The sequence below is a fragment of the Mus caroli genome, chromosome 4 (assembly GCF_900094665.2).
Source record: "Mus caroli chromosome 4, CAROLI_EIJ_v1.1, whole genome shotgun sequence".
NCBI lineage: Eukaryota > Metazoa > Chordata > Mammalia > Rodentia > Muridae > Mus > Mus caroli.
In genome coordinates, this window is record NC_034573.1 from 76913526 (window position 1) to 76931635 (window position 18110).

An 18110-nucleotide genomic window follows, 5' to 3' on the forward strand; every position below is an offset into this window, starting at 1 on the left:
GAGAAACCCAAAGCAGTGTCTAGGGGAGTTTTAGTCGGGGACTTTGGCGATCAATGTTGATGGATCCTTTACTTAAGGGAGGGCATTGATGACCTTGGCAAGAGTGACAAACTGACAAGTGAAGAACTGAAGTTGTGAGCATTGGAAGGCAGTGGAGGAAGTTGTGAGGAAGAGGAGGGAAAAGGGAAGAAGGGCTAAGCATTCAAGCAGACCTTGAGGAGAGGAAGTTGAATGGGTGGGAGCATGAACAAAAGACTTTGTTTAACACCCATCATTTCACACAGAAGGCAGCAGCAGAGAGAAAGCAAGATGCGCAGAAGAGAGAATTCATAGGAGACAGAAGAAACTGGGCTCAGGAGTTGCACAAAAGAGAAGAAAGCAGAAGACCTCCATCCAAGTCTGACATGGAGCACTGAGAACAATAACAAGCAAGATTCATGCCCTGTGAGCCGTGTGCATTATCTTCATACCTAACGGGAGGACCAGTATTGGCTTCCTTCCAAAATGGATCGGCTATGACACCCACACAGGCTACCCTCTCCTTTCTGTCTCATAGAAGAGAGTGAAAGAGGAGACCACTGTTAAACAACACTGCTAAGAGAGGGTGTAAATGTGACAGGTGTACTTGTGGCAAGATCCTACGTTTTAGAGTCTCAAGAGGGTAGCTGTCACATGTCCTGCGTGCATACCATATCCTTGGTTTTCCAAGGACTGGTGTTTTCTGATGTGAACAATCAGAATGCAATTTAAATCAGGTTCTTTATCTCAATTTATATAGTCAGCATTATGTGTGTGTAAACCTAATGACCTGTACTCCTAATGCACTGCTCTGTTTAATTTTTATATTACTTGAAACTTTTTGTGCATTTTAATTATGTAAGTACTACATGAATATATTCTCCTGGTTAAAATTTTTCTAACAAAATAGGTTTTTATCTCCAGGTCTTTACTCAGCCCTTTTCCCACCCAAGGGAAATGTACATACATATTCAAACTTGTAATTATATTTTGAAGATTTTTTTTTCCTATCAAAATTTCAGATATTGTTTTTCACCTTGTTCTGTAAACTTGGTTATAGATGTTACAAATCTTTCTATATCATTACATTCAGATACACCAGAATTTTAAAATTATTTCTTTCTTGTCATTGTGTGTGTGGTGTGTGTGTGTGTGGGGGGTGGGTTTTCATGTGCCTTGACACAGATGTGGAGTTCAGAGAATAACTCTGTGCAGTGGGTTCTCTCTTTTAACCTTTTCGTGGGTTCTGGGGTTTGAGCTCAGTTAGCATGCTGATATGACTAGTGAGTTAAGCCACTGAGCCATCTTGATAGCTCCAAATACTGTTTTAAAATGGTGCATAGACCCTCAGAGAATCTTGAGAAAACATTATTCACTGCTTTCCTTATGATGAAGGCTGGTCCCCATTTTGTACTATTATTAGAGTACCAAGCTCTGTGCTTCAGTCCCTCTTTCTGGCACTTGTTGAGAAATCATCTGTTGACACACACAATGGTTTTCCTTCACATCTTTGCTTTGTTTGACACTGGTATTAGAATTGTGAAGGGTGATGAGGGAAGACAGACATGGTTTAGTGAATAGGGAATTCACTTGTACTGAAAGACCTTGAAGAGGGGCCATGTCTTTACATCATCACCAAGATAGTAGCTGGGTTATCATGCTCTTGAGATTTCAAGAAAGTGATATGGGTTTTATCATAGGGCAGCATTTGCCTAAGTCCCTAGCTCTGTCTCTCTTAGGCGTCTCTGGGAGAACATTCTTCTATCTAGGAATCCAGATGCTGCCTCCACTTAGTTGGTTCTTACAGATTACATCAGCATCTAAGAAGTGTTCTTGGTGTTCCTCACAGTAATGTTTATCCACAGCCTCTCCATGGACAGACACAAAGGTAACCCTCTCCTAGCAACACCTTGAGCTTTATTTAGTACTGCTTGGTGGTGGAAATCCTTGACTACTTGGGAATTTCATTCTAGCTCTCTGTCTTCCAAACAGTTGCTCAATGCATTTCCTTCCCACCCCATCCATTTACCAATCCAAGCAGAGTAATTCTCCCATCTTTGTTTCTGCATTCACTGTAGGAATCCTACCTTTGCTTCCACTCCTCAGACAAGGCTTTCAAAGTGACTTACAAAACAGACCCTCTCTATCTTTCAGAGGCGTGTTGGCACCAGTGAGTCATAGTGTTCTGCACCCTGCACATAGATAGATAACTACATCCTCCTCGGGTATATTGGGAGACTCACACATAGTAGTAGCCCAACGGCTACATCCTTGATAGCCTTGAAAGACTCTCGACATAGTATCCCAGTGGCTGCACTGGTGTCAAGAGTGGATTGATGGGATTTGAGAAGGGACAGAAGGAAATGTCTTCCACAGGAATATCCCTCACTAATGGAAGGGAAATGATTTTAAAAGACAAAGACATTTGAGATGAGTGTGCTCTGCTTCTCTTGGCCTCAGGTAATGAGAGACTGGATCCCCAAAATTATCTCTTTGCTGTGGGTCAGCCAGCACCTGGCACCACCACCAGGTTCTGCCTGACCTCCTCTAAAAAGCCCTTGAGGTGAATTCTTCTTGGAATTTGTTGGTTGACCTGCTTTCTGACGTAAGGGGTCTTCAGCCTGTGAACCACGTCTAAAGGACTGGGCATGCTGAGCAGATGTGAGTATCAGTGTGGAGCCTCCTCACTTTGGAGAAAGCCAGGCAACTGTACTGAGCTCCGTTTCCTTAGGAGAGGAAAGTAATTGTATACTGAACAACTACAGCTATTTTATTTTTATTATATAACTCAAAAAATAGATTCCTTGTTTTTTTAAACACATTAAAATAAAAAATGTAACTTTTGAAAAGAAATAAATCCATCTAAAACCAGATTTGTTGCATTCACACATATACATGCACACACACACACCCTCATTTACTTGTTGACAATTTTTTATTGTCTAAACCTGCCTTGAGTGTTTTCAAAAACCATTCTCTCCCAGTGGAAGACTTCTCTGATCAATTTTTAACATTCGGTGATTTGAAAATACACACACACAAAACAAAGATCAATATAAATAATCTCTCTAACAAACACAGAATAGAAATTGTAAAAAATGAATAGGAATGGTAAAGAATTAGCTGATTTGGCCCCAGGGTTCCTCTGCTCAAGCAGACATTGGACTCCAAATATCCAGTGAGGACTCAACACAGCCCTGAGTAGGCTGCAAGCAAGGGAAGCTTAAGGAAGAAGGACGGAGGGCTCTTTATTATACATTTGGATGGATTTTATAAATGAAAAGAAGTTTTTAATCCAATGTCATTCTTTCTCACTAAGCCCCTGAAACCCTTTCTCACAGTTGAGAATTCCTGTCATAGGAATCTCGGCGAAAGTGGGAGTGAGAAATGGTAGCCACCCCCAGTCTTTATGTTACATAAAGTTACATAAAGACATAAAAGTTACATAAAGACTATTGAATACCAACTATTGAATTCTGGATACTGCCTCATATCATGGGACAATGGCTCCACACCTTCCAGACATGCAGGAGTCAGGTCAAGTGGCAGGCCAATCTGGAACACTTCTGTTCTTGAAGCAGAAGGAAAGCTGATGCACAGTTCATGCTGGCTCTTGATGCTTCTACTGGGAAGTTATCAGCACCATTCCTGATCGTATTCCATTGGCCAAAGTAAGAAACATGGCTAATTTTGCTGTCAGAGAGACATTGAAGCATAATTCTTCCCCTAGGAACAATAGGTATTGGGGATGAAAGCATATTCCTGTATGCAGAACCACCACTGACACCCCCCCCCCACACACACACACAAGAACAAGTCCTCTTAGACCAGATCTATGGTGGGAGCTTTGCCTCAGTATGTAACTGCTCCTGTCCCTATCTGGTACTTGAGGTTAGTAAAGTGCTAGCTGTTTTTCCTCTCTTCTGTGCAACTGACAGTTGGTGTCTACTGCTTCCAGCTAAGGAGGGTTCACAGTTAGCCCAGGCTTGCTTAGACTCAGTTTCTGCTCACAAGGGATTGTTGTGTAGGCTGTGCTACCCAGAAACAGTTTTCACAGAGAGACGCTGTATGAGTAACCTGAGTGTGGGGGGGGGATTGTAAAGCAAGGGAGCACACACAGAAACACACACATGCACACGTGTGCATGATCAAACCCACATATACATACATGTACACATACATACACATACTCAAGCACACACATGCATATACACATACACACATACTCAAGCACATACATATGCACTTATGCATACACACATATGCACACACACACACACACACACACACACACACACACACACAGGTCAAGATCTAGGTAATGTGCGCTCTGAAGAGGACAGATGGCAGGCAGTGTGGCTTCATTAGGCATACCACATACTCTGGTTAGCTCCCGAGAGTCCCAGGTAACCACTGGCAGGGACATGTTAATACAATTATTTTTATGCCTTTTCTTCCCACTCTAAAATGTGTCCTGACTTAGACAGAAAATTAAGTGGTTGCTCACCTCTAATGGGAATGGTCTTAGATCAGAAGTCAGGAGATTTGCATTTTAATCACAATTCTGCCATCGATTGGTGGGATGACCTCAGGTGAATCCAGTGACCTTTCTGTACCTCAGCTTCCTCATCTAAAAATTAGGAGAGGGAATGTCACTGAGGTCATCAGTTAACACATTCAAAGTGTGTTCTGGTTCTTAGGGCAGCAGAACAGCTTCCTCCATCTGCCGAGGAAGAGAAGGTCCAAGTACAGGGCTCTCTGCTTCTATTTACTTCTTGGTAAATACTTGCTGCACCCAAGTATTTTGTTTGGGGAAAACTGTTGTAAAGGAAGCAATAAACATACATACTCTTAAAAGTCACGGCTCTGGATAATTTCTGAGGACACAGAGGGTCAGGAACCCTGTCCTTTTGCTATCTTCCATACATTGACAAGGAGCAGGCTGTGAGGTGTCATTAAGAAGCAGGAGGGAGGGGGGATGGCTATGCCATGTCTCAGCCATTTTCTTTACTTTAGAAAAGATAATTGCCAACTCCTTACTTTTGCCAGGGAAGACAAGCTGACATTGACATTTACTTGATTGTTTTAATTGTTTGTAACTCTCTTTTATCTCCTAAGCCCTTCTACCTCTGGCTCCCCTGTCTGTAAAATGGCCGAAACAAGACCCAAACTTTCCTGTATTTCTGCCTCTGCTCTTGGAGTCGCTCAGCTTATGGAGGACAAGCCTGATTTCAGTGTGTGCTCACCTCTTCTCTGAGAGCTCCCTAATCTGCCGCAGCTCTGGGGAGGAGACTCCTTGAGCTTCAGCACGCACTGTGATTAATAGTATTCGTGACTCTGTGCTGTAGTCTTCAAGCTCTGAAGCCAAGATTCAAGGGATGGTAGGGCCTTGTGTTACTCCCATTCCTCCTTTGCCAATTGGATCACTGTTCACAGTGCCGATGGTGCTAATTCCAGAGATATTAGCAATAGGGAAAGAATAGACTTGCCCCTTCCTGCATGCCTGCTGTTCCTATCAATGTTGCTGAAACAGAATTTACTTTAAACTTCCCCCAGCTTTCCCCATCTCAATAGCTGGGACCACCTCAGGGGTACCAGTGGCCAAGCTGTGCACTTCCTTGGAGATCAGAGTTCCAGGTTTCAAGAGCACCTCTTTGCAGCTACAGATGAGAGCTGTCACCAGGCAATGACACCTACTCAGGCCTAAGCTTCAGCTCCATGAAGTGCTTGGTCCATGTACAGGCAATAAGGCCAGGACAAGTACATGCTGCTCACACATGCTGTGCCGAGTTCCATGGGGCCTCCTCTTGGCTCTCCTGAAGTTCTCAGGATCTGGTTTCCTTTCCTTCCCAAGGCCTGGGTGGCATTGCTAGTGCTTGTGCCTACCAGTTCTCCTCTCTTCTAGTCTCCCAACGTCTCTATAGCCAAGCCCCTAGTTTCTCATCTTTACATGGCAATACCTAGTGACATTTCTTTTGGTCCAGGTTGGAGTCTAAAGGGTCTAGTTTGACAGTCATTTACTATGATATGACTTCATACTCATTTCCTCCATGCACCTTTGCATTATAGAGCCACTGTAGGGTACAATGTCTTTATATATCTCACTTTCTATATATGAGGGAAGGCAGTCAAGTGTGTTGGAGATATCGTTATTTCACTCTCAGACATGTCTAAGAAATCAACAGAAATTCATTTGTTGAGAAAGTAGAACATTCGTGACCAGAGGAAGAGAGGACAGTGACAAGAACAAGACTTTAGATAAACAGATGCATGGGTTTACATTCAAGTTCTGTTGCTTTGGGAGCCCAATTTTCCCAGCTCTAGAGAGGAACATTCATATCTGTCTCATGGGTATGTGGATTTGGAGGAAGAAAATAGGGGATGCACCTCATGTAGGGTTCTGTGTATGGATGAGACTCACAACTGGCGCCCTTCCTTCCCTCTGCCTGATCATTCTGAATATTTGGTAGTTCTTACGTTCACTGGGGACATAGTTGTCCCTAGGTAATTCTTTGCCCTTTTAGTTATCTATAGTGGAAAAATGAGTACCCTTAACCAAAGAGCTAGATTAAGAGTCAGGATCAAGTTAAAATGGGTCGCCATGGTAACCATCCTCACCTTCCCCTTTATGATTGTTTGCACTTATGGACCACACGCACACGCACATACCTGAGCCTTGACTCTTCCTATTTGAATAAGCTTTCTTCTCTTTGATATGAAATTTGTTAATGAGTCTAACACCTGGAGGCTGGGGAGATGGCGCTGTCAGGAAAGTGCTTACAGTGCACAGCATCAGAATCTGGGTTTGGATTCCTGACATCCACAGAAAAAAGTTGAACACAGAACTGAGGAGACTAAGACAAGCAAATCCCTGGGGTTTGCTAGCCACTCAGACAGCCCAGTAGGGCCAATGAATTCCATATTCAAGAGAGAGACTTGGGGAGTTCACATGTATGTGCACATTTCATACCCATACACATAAATCCTATGAGCACGTGCATGCACATAGATGTACATGCATGCACATACACATAAAATAAAGTAAAAACTAAGCTTCATACTCATTTCCTCCATGCACCTTTGCATTATAGAACAACTGTAGGGTACACTATCTTTATCTACCTCACTTGCTATACATTCTTTCTCCTCTTGAACAATGGTAGGCTTCAATGTGTAATTATTACCTTTTCTTTAAAATGGATATCATTGTCACTTGCTGGCCCATGAGCAGACTACCTGAGGTCAGGAGTTCATGCCCCATCAGTCTCTGGCCAGTGTTATGAAAGAAATACCACATCATGACCTGTTATTGTAGTGCTCCAATAATGTACATTCAAGTTACTGCTTCATGGGCCCCTGGCATACTGTGTAACTTTTTCTCCGTGTTGTTCAGATAGGATAATTACTAAGATCTGTCTCCAAGACAATGACTCCTCTGTCATCCCCATTTTACTACTCACTGATCCAGTGACAGTTTAATTATCTTATTGTACTGGTCTAAAATTTTTATTTGGTTCCTTGTAATCTTCCATATCTCTATTGAGAGCTTCTGGCTTTCCATTCCTCTCTATAGTATTTGCCTCTATCTTGCAGCAGGTATCTAATGTTTCTCTTTCCGATGATCTCCACTTTATCATTTCAGTATTGCTGCCAGCTGATTGCCTTGTCTTCTCTCGTAAAAGGAGAGTGTTCTTCACGGGCTGGAAACTTCTGGACTGTGTCCTGGACATCTGGAACATTCTACTACATGAGTTACATTCAGCTGTACTACAAGTTACTTCAACTATCAGCTGCTTGAAACAAAAACATGTATTGTCCCACAGCTCCTTCAGACTTAGATGAATCTTCTCCTTCACTATGCCTTAGTGGTCCAAACAATCAATGTGCTGCTTGGTGGTTTTAATCTGAAGGCTCCTTCTGGAAAGATCAGCATCCATGTTCCTTAGATGGCTTCGGTCCATTCATTTTCCTAGTGTTGATCTGAGCACCCCAGGAGCTCCTCTTCAGTCTTTGTGCTATGATCTTCTCTCAGGCAGAAGCTCACTTATCAAAGTGTTCAAGTCAAGAGGGACCCGTGTGAGAGCACTGTATATGGTGAGTATAGAGACAGCGAGGGAGAGCCATAGGAGAAAGAGAGCTCACCCGTGAATATGGCAGACAGACATCAGGATGTTTTGTAACCTGATCAGTAAAGTAATCGGCTTTCTCCCCGTTTACGTGTGAGCAGTAAGTCAGATACACCTTCCACTCAGAGAGAACAGGTCGCACACAAGTTTGAAAGATGGTGTGTGAGGATTACATAAGGCTGTCTTAGAAATGTGTCCACTGATAGAAATTACTCAAATATCAACCACTGGATGGTTGGATAAACAAAAATGGGGCTCTTACTTTGCACAGGATAGTACTCAGCTTTAGAAGAAAGATATTTGCTATTCTATGTATGTGTCTTGAAGACATCATGAAAGTAAAATACATCAGATACAGAAAGACACATAGGATATGACTTCAGTTTCTGAGACATGCAGAATATTCCAAGACACAAAGACAATGAAGAGCGGTATGGAGAGGAGTTCATGTTTAGGGGATGGTGGCTCCATTGGGGAAAATGCAAAAGTTATAGAAATGACTGCTGGTGATTGCTGTACAATACAACCAAACACTTAAAATAGTGCTTTTATGCACATCTTTAACCATAATTTTAGGAAAGGAAGAAGGAAGAGAGAATAGGAATAGGAGGGAAATGACAAACTGGCCTGTTAAGTGCAACGTACGATTTCAGGAGTTTTTCTGTCTAGTCTGGTCTTGAGCGCTTTAGGAGCAGAGGGCTACCTAGAAGACAAATCCACACCACACACAAACAGGTGCCCTTGGGCACATAAATGGCATGAAGAAACAACAGTCACAAAGACAGGAATCCTTGCTGGGGTTGACCTGAAGTTCCCGAGGAACATACATTTTGCCAAGAAGCAGAGCAGAAGGGCCTGGAGAAGATGCAGGTGACGGATACGGGGTGGTGAGCACTTGTGCTAAGGCCCTCGAGGCCCTTGTGGAGCCTAAGTAGTTTAAGCTCAAGGTGTCAACGGGTCCCAGCAACAAGCTCCACCAACTCGCTTTTGCTGATTACCCCAAGCTTGGGACGTAGATTCATGGCTGCATGACAAGGGTTGAACGTTCTGCCAACCAAAGACAGAGGCTCAAACCAAGGCAGGGACTGCAGCTCTAGCCCAGGCCCGGGTTTCTGCTCTGCTTCAGTTCAGTCTCCCATAGATGCCCAAGGTTCTTTGAAGGCCCTGAGGAAAGGCCTCAGTCTGTAAGTGTAAAGACAGAGGGACTGGCACTATCTCTGCTTTTAAACCCACTTCTTCAGTATTTGCTGATGGCAAACAAACATCTGGTGTTGTTTTCTTATGAATAAACTTGAGGAAGTATCTGAAAACAAAATAAAACAAACAAACCAACAAACAAACAACAACAGTGAAAACCAAAAAGGCTTCAAGCCTGGTTGAAAGCTTATAGATGCTATTGATGTTTTCAGCAAATGTTTGATATGCATTTATGTGGAAAGTTCCAGTTTCCACTGTTGATTCACCAGTCTTAAAGCCTTAACTGGGTTCCACCCAAACACCACTTGGTAGTCAGTCTGGGACTTACTCATTGGTCTTTTCCATAGCATACTTTTAAGTTCAGCTCCATCCACGCTCATCTCTGACATAAGCCTAAGAATTCAGAGTTTGAAGGAGTCCCTTTCTCAAGGACTTCTCTTTCCAGGGCTCTCTGGAACATGACTAGCCTTGCTGTCTTTGGTACCTTACCCTTAGCTCCCATGATTCTGATCTTCCGGTCCAAGAGATAAAACAGCAACAAAGAAGCAAACAGAACCCTAACTGCCCATCTTCTTTTCTAAAATGTGTTTTTTATAAACTCTTAGAGAATGTCATATTAAATATTTTGAAGATATTCATTCCAGAATCTCTTCCCAGAGCTACATTTTCTGTTCTGTTTTATGTCTTTTTTTAAAAAAAATTTTTTTTTAACTCACTGAGACCAATTTCGGATCAAATTGGCTTGAGATCATCCACTGAAGCATGTTTGACCCACCAGGGCCACACCTTTAAAGAAAACTTATTCCTCCAGCATCTTGCAAATAGCTCCTCAGTGAAGGGTGTGACTCTGCTCTCATCTCCATGGTAGTACTTTGTGTAAATGAGCTAGGACTGAGTACTTCACCGTCTTTTACTCTCTGCACGATGACCAGTTGTGGACCTTTAGGTTATTCATCATCTACTCCAAGGAGAAGCTTTTAGATGAGAATTGAGTAATGTACCTATCCGAGGGCATAACCATCAGTCAGGAGGAGTCACTGTAATACTATGTTCATTGTATTAAAGCAGAATAATAGTGGTAGGGTCACCCCTAGGGCCTATTTCTTGTCTAGCCATAAGTTCCTGGTCTTGGTGATGATACCAGGTATGGGTTCCATCTTGCAATGTGGGTCTTCAATATAAGCAGAGAGTGATTAGTTACTCTTGTAGTATCTATGCCATTATCACATCAGTGAACCCATATTTCCATGCCAGTCAGTATTTAGCTTGCAGGATTCATACCTGGGCGAGATTGACGACTATGTTTCTCCTTTGGTAGTGTGCATAGCACCTTCCAGAACTACGAAATCCACCCATTAAGGATGAAGCGTTCAGGTCAGCACCAGCTTGATTTCTGCATGTTCCGTGTCTCAGGAATGTGGTGTCATCGGCAACAGAGTTTCACATCAAGTTCTGGAGAATAACCAAGAACAATGGCAGTAGCCTGTAATGTCCCCACATTCTTGTCAGAATTCCTAGCTTCCCTTTTCATAATGTGTTGGCCCTTGTGAGCTTCTGTTGCTGTTGGACTTAAGGGGAAAATGAAAAGTGATTTCTTCCTGAGTAATCACTGTGGTTGTCTTCAGTCTGTGACTACTGGCTTCGTCTGAAGGTCTATCCAGTCCTGTCCGGATCTTCCTCTGGATTTGTACTCCTGTGGAGAAAGCAGGACCAAGCATAGGGAAGGAATCTTCAACTGCTGCCATCTCACGGCTCTTTGGCTTCTGACCTTCTTTCACATTATTATTTTTGTTTTCTCCAGCTTTTAAATGGATGCTTCACAGAGCTTCTGCCTAGATGTACTCAGTTGGAAAGATGGGTCAGTCCCTCTGCTGGAAGCCAACTGTCTGTCCTTTCTTCCTCCCTTCCTCCCTTCCTCCCTTCCTTCCTTCCTTCCTTCCTTCCTTCCTTCCTTCCTTCCTTCCTTCCTTCCTTCCTTCCGTCATTGTTTTACCCGATAGCCTAGGCTTGTCCTGACCTTGTTGGTAATTCTCCTACCATGGACTCCTGATGCTGGGTTTACAGGTGTAGCCCTACACTCAGCTTTATCTCACTTCAAGTTGGAAAGTGTCTCTTGACTGTTCCTTGCCAGAAATCTCCACCTATTCCCAGAACCCACTCACCCACTGACTCTAATGAGAAGAACGGAACACTCACTGCACACCCAAGGCCACGTAAGGCACATCTTCAAGGCATTTAGAACATAATTCCCATGTGAGAGAGCCCTGGTTCCTGGATTTTACGTGCACACTGTGTCTGTCCACACTTGGCTTAGGGAAGACAGCTGAGAAATTCGAAGGGCTTCGTGTTCTTGAAAAGACGAGTAAGCTTGTGAGCCTGAAACAAGCCTCCCTTTCCTCCTCTGGAAGGGAGACTGAGGGCACTGGGAAGAAGCCTGGTTTCAAGCACAGGTTTGTGGTTTTTGAAAGAACAGAAAGCATAACAACCTGCAGGGTCACTCTCGGCTGAAGAGGGATTGACGCGCCATCTGAAAACAATCAAGAAGTGTCTTGTTTGCAGCCTGCATAGGACTTTGTGAAAGTTTGGAAGAAAATACTCCACCTAAGGGAAAAATAAGGAAAATGGAAAGGGAGAGCACTGGAGAGAACAAACATGGAAGCTCCTGAGAGTGCTTTGGTTGATAATGGCACTTACATTTGCGAAATGAATCTCTCTAAAAATCTGGAAGTGGCCTAATAACTTAAAATCACCTAGACAGCACATGTCCCCCAGACTGAGAACCACTAAATTCAGATGCTTATAGCCATTAATTTTGGAGCCTTCTAAAAACATGAAGTTGTGACACAACAGACAGAACCTTGGGTTTTAAATGATCAAAGGCATATATAATGTTTTTTCTTTAATTTTTTTGTTTTTGTTTTTGCCTGTAAGGTCTTGCATTTGGGGAAAAAGTCAGAGTACAGGCTAACTCTGGAAAAGAATCAAAATGTATTGAATACTTTATATGGAAGAAAGAAAGATGGTGCCAATGAAGAAAACGAGAATTGAAGTGCTCACCATGCAAGGAAGAGCGGAAGCAAGGCTGCGGGCACTTGACAGTTCCGCAGTTGGAAGGCTGCTGGCTAAGGTAAGACAGGACAGGTTGGTGAGAACACTGTGACAAACAAACTCTACCAAACCTGGCCTAAGGGAGGGGAGACTGGGGGGAAGGAAAGTGTGCCCCTTGCCTGGGTGGCTGCTGAGGGATAGCATGGTGGTGCTACACCACTCATCTGCCCGTGGGGGTGACAGGCAGATGACTGAATTTGTGGTTTCTGACCTTGCCTTTGAGATTTGTCTTTGTCTGCCCGTTTGTTTGTTTGTTTGTTTGTTTGTTTTTACAGCTGTCCTTGTCTTAAACACATACTCTTTGTCTCCTCGGGGTTGAATGGTTTCTGGTCGCATCTTAAGCAGCTTGCCACTTGCCAGTCAGGCAACACATGGCTTCTGAGGTTGATACTTGGGTCACCACTAGTTCCTTGAAGGGCATGTACTGCATACTCTCCCCTCCCCCTGTGCCCCCTCCCCCCNATAATCTAGATTTAGTTAGAGAGGTTTTAAAATGAAGTAAAACCAACCTGAGCTGGTGCAATAGTTGTTAATGAAGACTAGACTGAAACAAAGCAGTAGGAGTTCAGAGTACACGCCAGACCTCCAACCAAATGGCATTTGCAAACAGCAGCTCAGCGAAATGCTTGAGAAGTTGCAATGTACCAGCATCGCCAGATTTAGGGTCAGCATGTGAGAGCCCGGGCTCATTATGTTCCTACCATGCCAAAGTTCCTCGGGCTATATGTTGGTCTTTAGGGGAGGAAAGCTTCATAGGCCTGATGACTTTGAGCTCTGCCTGGCCCAGCTTTGAGCACATTTTTTGCCAGTGAGAAAAAGTAAGGTGGAAGAAGGGGCCTAGACAGCGCTGGAGAACTTGGGGCAGGCTTGCAGACTTGTGGAGCTGTGCTTTTTACCTTCTTTCTTCCCAAGGAAGCTTCAGACGAAGGTCAAGACAGTAGCACTGTGGGCAAGGCTGACTCCCCCGCCTCTGCCCTCCCACACAAATAAAATCAATGGAAAGACCTAGAACACCATAAGTTATGTTTCTGGGCCGTGTAGCCTTTATTCCCATTGGAGACCTATCAATGTGAACTAGCACTGTTGGGAAATCTCTTCAGCACCCCTCCTAATCAATACCTCTGTTCATTATACATCTCTGATGAATATGGGTAATGATTGGGTGTCCACGAATCAGGTGACTAAAAATAACTGTGCCTTGCTGAGGAGAGGATCGATAGCGTTCCCTCCGTATCACTTCAGGCAATTCGATATTCTCAGCAGCCCCTCCCCAAGCCTGGTCACTGTGGTCCTTTCTCGTCCCCATTGATAGATCAGCTTCTTCCTCAGCATTTATTAAATTAGCAGCACTTAATCTGCTGCCCCATTGTCAATGAACACAGAGCAAAACAGCAGGGAGCAAGGCTCACCATGGCTCAGGACAGTGCCTGGCCACACCCCAGGCTGTTTGGATAAGCTTCATGCCAGGACTGTCTTCATGGGTGCATTTTCACTAACCAAGAAGGTGTCTCATAGTTTAATAACATTTAAAATGACTTTTTTTTTCTTAAAAAGAAGGAGCTGTGTGAGGGAAAATTCTTGCCAATTACAGACGTGTTATGACAGATGAAGAGATCATAATTATGCCTGCATTCCCTGTGGGAGTGCATTAACACATCAGGGACATTCATAACCACATGACTCAGAGGGGGTTGCTTTCCTCCATAACACTGAACCTTTCATTTCTTTGCCTTTACCTCAAATATATCTCTGAGGGCTTGGAAACCAAAGGAAGAAGCCCTACCAAAGTTTGGTGGCTGGCACTCTTCTTGTCATAGGAGGGACCATTGGTCAGACATGTCTGCAGCTGGGCAGCTACTGGGACTGCCCTCAAGCAGCCTGCCCAGAGGTGTGGGCCAATGGGTTGCTCTAGTGTATATGGGCTATGGTCTTGCATATAGGCCAGAGAAAACAGGGTAAGTAAGCAGTCTGGCTCTGGGTATAGACAGCAGAGAATGCCCAGTTGGAGGGGAGACTTGGTCATGGTCTCCAGGCTTTTAAAAGTATGATTGGTTTAAGAGCTCAGGCAAGATTAAACTCTGAGGAAACAAAAGCAACTTCGATAAGCTTCTTTTTGTCCCACAGTAGTGTGGCAAGAGAAGGAAATGTCGCAGAAAATGACATATTTCCTTCTGATCATTTCATTTCTAGATTCTAACAAGCACAATCTGCAGGGTAAAAAAAACAAAACAAAACAAAACAAAACAAAAAAACCTAGCAAGAGAATATCAAGAGAAAGGCAAGCATTTAGCATGAGAAATGTACATGTTGGGGTGTCGAAGTGGGGGGACTGCATGCTCAGGAAGCTATAGCACAAAGGCCAGAGTTTTTCCTTTGTCTTCCTCTCCTTAAAAAGCATGACAAGGGCTTTTGCGGGGAAGGCCTCCTTGGAAAGACATAGAAGAGGCACCCCAAAGCGTGAGCTTTGCTAAGGAAACTTTGGGGTAGTGTCTGGCTGGCTCTGTTGGGACTGGCTTAGGTCTCTGTGGCTGTGATCCAGCTTTAGACTCTGAGCAGATGAGGTTGTCTCCAGAGAAGTCTGTTGATAATACCATGATCCAGTCCCCATAGGAGACTGGCTCTAAGCTAGCCAAGGGCAACAAAACTACGGCAAATGGTTCTGGGCTCCACAGGTAGAACTCTGAAGGGAAACTGGGGCTTACCAAGGCTTCTTCAAGTCAAACGGCCAGAAGCTTTCAGTGACTGATAAATCTTTAATATAAAAATTGTACAAGAATTTTGATACAAATTACAAGAGGTATTTGGACAAAATATGAATAAAATTCCATTTACATCCCCAAACCCTTATGCATTTTATGCAAAAGACATACTGTAGACAGTTATAGTACAGAAAATACAACCAATGAAGGAAATAGTAAATAAACAATTTCAATTACCTTAGACTACTAATAGAAACAAACCACAAAGTGAAACAAAAACAAAACCCTCGATTAAAATACATACAGTATTCATGAAGCTACCGACGTCACAATTATTAGGTGGGGGATGCAAGCTGTCCCATCTCTTGGTGCAGTTGCCTTTCCTGATACAGATTTTGGTTCTACCACAGGCTTGGTGGAAGAGACCTTATGCAAATGAGAATAGAAACAAAGAGGACCAAACCTCTAAAGTCTAGGTGAGAAAGGGACATATCCGGTTAACAATTATTTTCCCTCAAGATATTTCAATTTCCTTCATCCATGGATAAAGGGTATATCCATACCCATTCGGTATGAAATATAAAAGCTGAGTCTAATGCTTTCATTTCTAGAGATGCAACAGAGGGTTTGAGCGGGGGTCTGGAAGGGGGGAATTCCACATTCTCTCAGCCAAGTGAGGAACCTCACCACAACCCACAGACCCAAGTCTTGCCTGGTTTCTCTATCTTCCTTGTCCCACTGACCCACAGTGAACTCATCCACAGCTCTTGAGACTGGAACTGGTGGGATGAGGGAAGTTTCCTCTTGAGACAGGAGAACCAAAGTTTGCACAGGAAAGTGAGTGTACTGTATACAAGGAATCCTAGTCCTATCTTGTTAATACATACTACTAGAACATCTCATTTGCTTAATTCGTGTTATGTAAACCTGGGCAGGGTAGAACACACACATATCCCAAGTGATCAAAACCAGGCCAAGGGAGGGAGTGTTCTACCCACTTGCCCTAGGAAAGATTTATTTGTTTTTTTTGAGGGGGAGTGGGTAACAGGAGGGCAAAGGGCAAGAGTGAGGGTAGGAGAGATGCAGAGGAGATCAAGACAGGCAATGAGAAGAATGGAGGACTCTGTACAAAGACATGCAAAAATGCTCCAAGCAGAGTATGAATTTAAAAGAATAAACAGTCAGTCTTGGTTTATACATCTCAAGTGAACCTATTAACTCAGCACATTGGCCAGGCAGACAGGAGCATCGTGTCTTGTGAATCAGGGCTTACAGGAGCCACTGTGCTGATTCAGGAATGGGTAGGGGGATGCTTTGTCTCCTAGCAAAGAAGAGGCAGGAAAGTTAGTGCCGCAAAAACAGTGCCAGGTCAGTTCACCGTGCAGGGTGTGTGGGAGAGCAGCACAAGGGCTGGGGTTTTCACCTTCTTGAAAACCTTTCCAGAGCCAGCAGAGGAGAGCTCTCTCTCCCACACAGGGGTCTCCCCAGAGCATCCTCTCCACCCTTGGATTCCACAATAGAAGTGGGCAGAGCCGGTTAATAATTGATGCCTTTGCCATCTTAGAGGTGTCTTTAGTCAGCATCACATTTGGCAACAGGAAGCCTTATAAAATCTTGGTACAGCACTTAGATTCTCTCTATCTTGAAGAAATATACTTTTATACTATCTACTTTTCTCCATTTCTGTTAAAATACCATCTTCTGTTCTTCCTTCCCTTCAACATTTTTTTTTTAGCTAAAGAAAGCATTATGACTATAAAATGTCCTCTGCATCCCTGTTACGCAGAGTTCAGGGGACAAGGCTAGAATCAGCTTGCAGAATTTGTGCAATTTTGGCAACCAAGATTTTAATTACTTTATTAAGATGTTTGGTGACTGCTTATTATAAATACACAGGAGGGAAATTAAAAACAAAAGTCAACACACTGTCTTTACTCAGACCCCAAGTCCTTTTTCAAAGTGCTTTTTTCTCTTCAGTCCTCAGACTGGCTCATGAGGTGACTTAGCACAGCATTGTCAACATCGATCTGATGTTACTTGTCCCAAAATCTGTCTTCCTTTCCTTGAAAGTCTACAACAAAGACACATCTCCACGTGTCACTCTCAGTTGACTAAAACCTTATCTGGAATGTGACTGCTTATAGCCATAGGAGTTGGGAGGAAGAGGGGTATCCCTCAGCCATGCAGAAGGTGTGCAAATGCAGCCTTCATTCCATTTAACTAAAACTAGTCACTGTTGACCCAACGCTAAGTCACCCTTTACTCAGAAATAGCCAGCGTGACAAATTATCCGGGTCCAGGTATTCTGGGCTGTAACATTTTCACCATCCTTCCTTCAAGCCTCTGATCTCTAATTTTGTAAAGCTTACACTATCTCTCCCAAATTCCTAAAATGGAGAATTTGCCTTTCAAATATAAGATCTTCAGTGTTTTAATGGCTACAGTTCAAATAACAGAGCCCTATCTTATTCTGATTGTCCGCTCAGTTTGGCAAACAGGTTCATCCATCTTGTTAAATATGGATTTGGAGTCCGTTATTGAAAAATATATGTGTACATTTAGCAAATGGTTTAATGCCAAACATTTAAGGTTCCTCAAACAGTGTTTTTCAGCCACCATTCATGAGCAGTTTGTTTACAGCGCACGCGCACACACACACACACACACACACACACACTTTTTGACCAGGAAGAAAAGCATTCTAATCCTTTCCTCACAGAATATGGGCAACCTCCTCCTATTTGTGCAGGAAAATTTTCTCCAATTACACGACCACACCCAACACTCCCCAAATGGATGGACCTGGGATTGAATTACTACTTCAAAGTAACAGAGAACAGTCAGCAACTCTCTCCTGGCCCTTTATGTAAGAAGTCATATGTCCACTTAATAGCTGGGGAGAGAGAGCACATGGAAGCAGCCTTAGGATTCTTGAAAACACAGTCGTTGTGCATATGTGCTT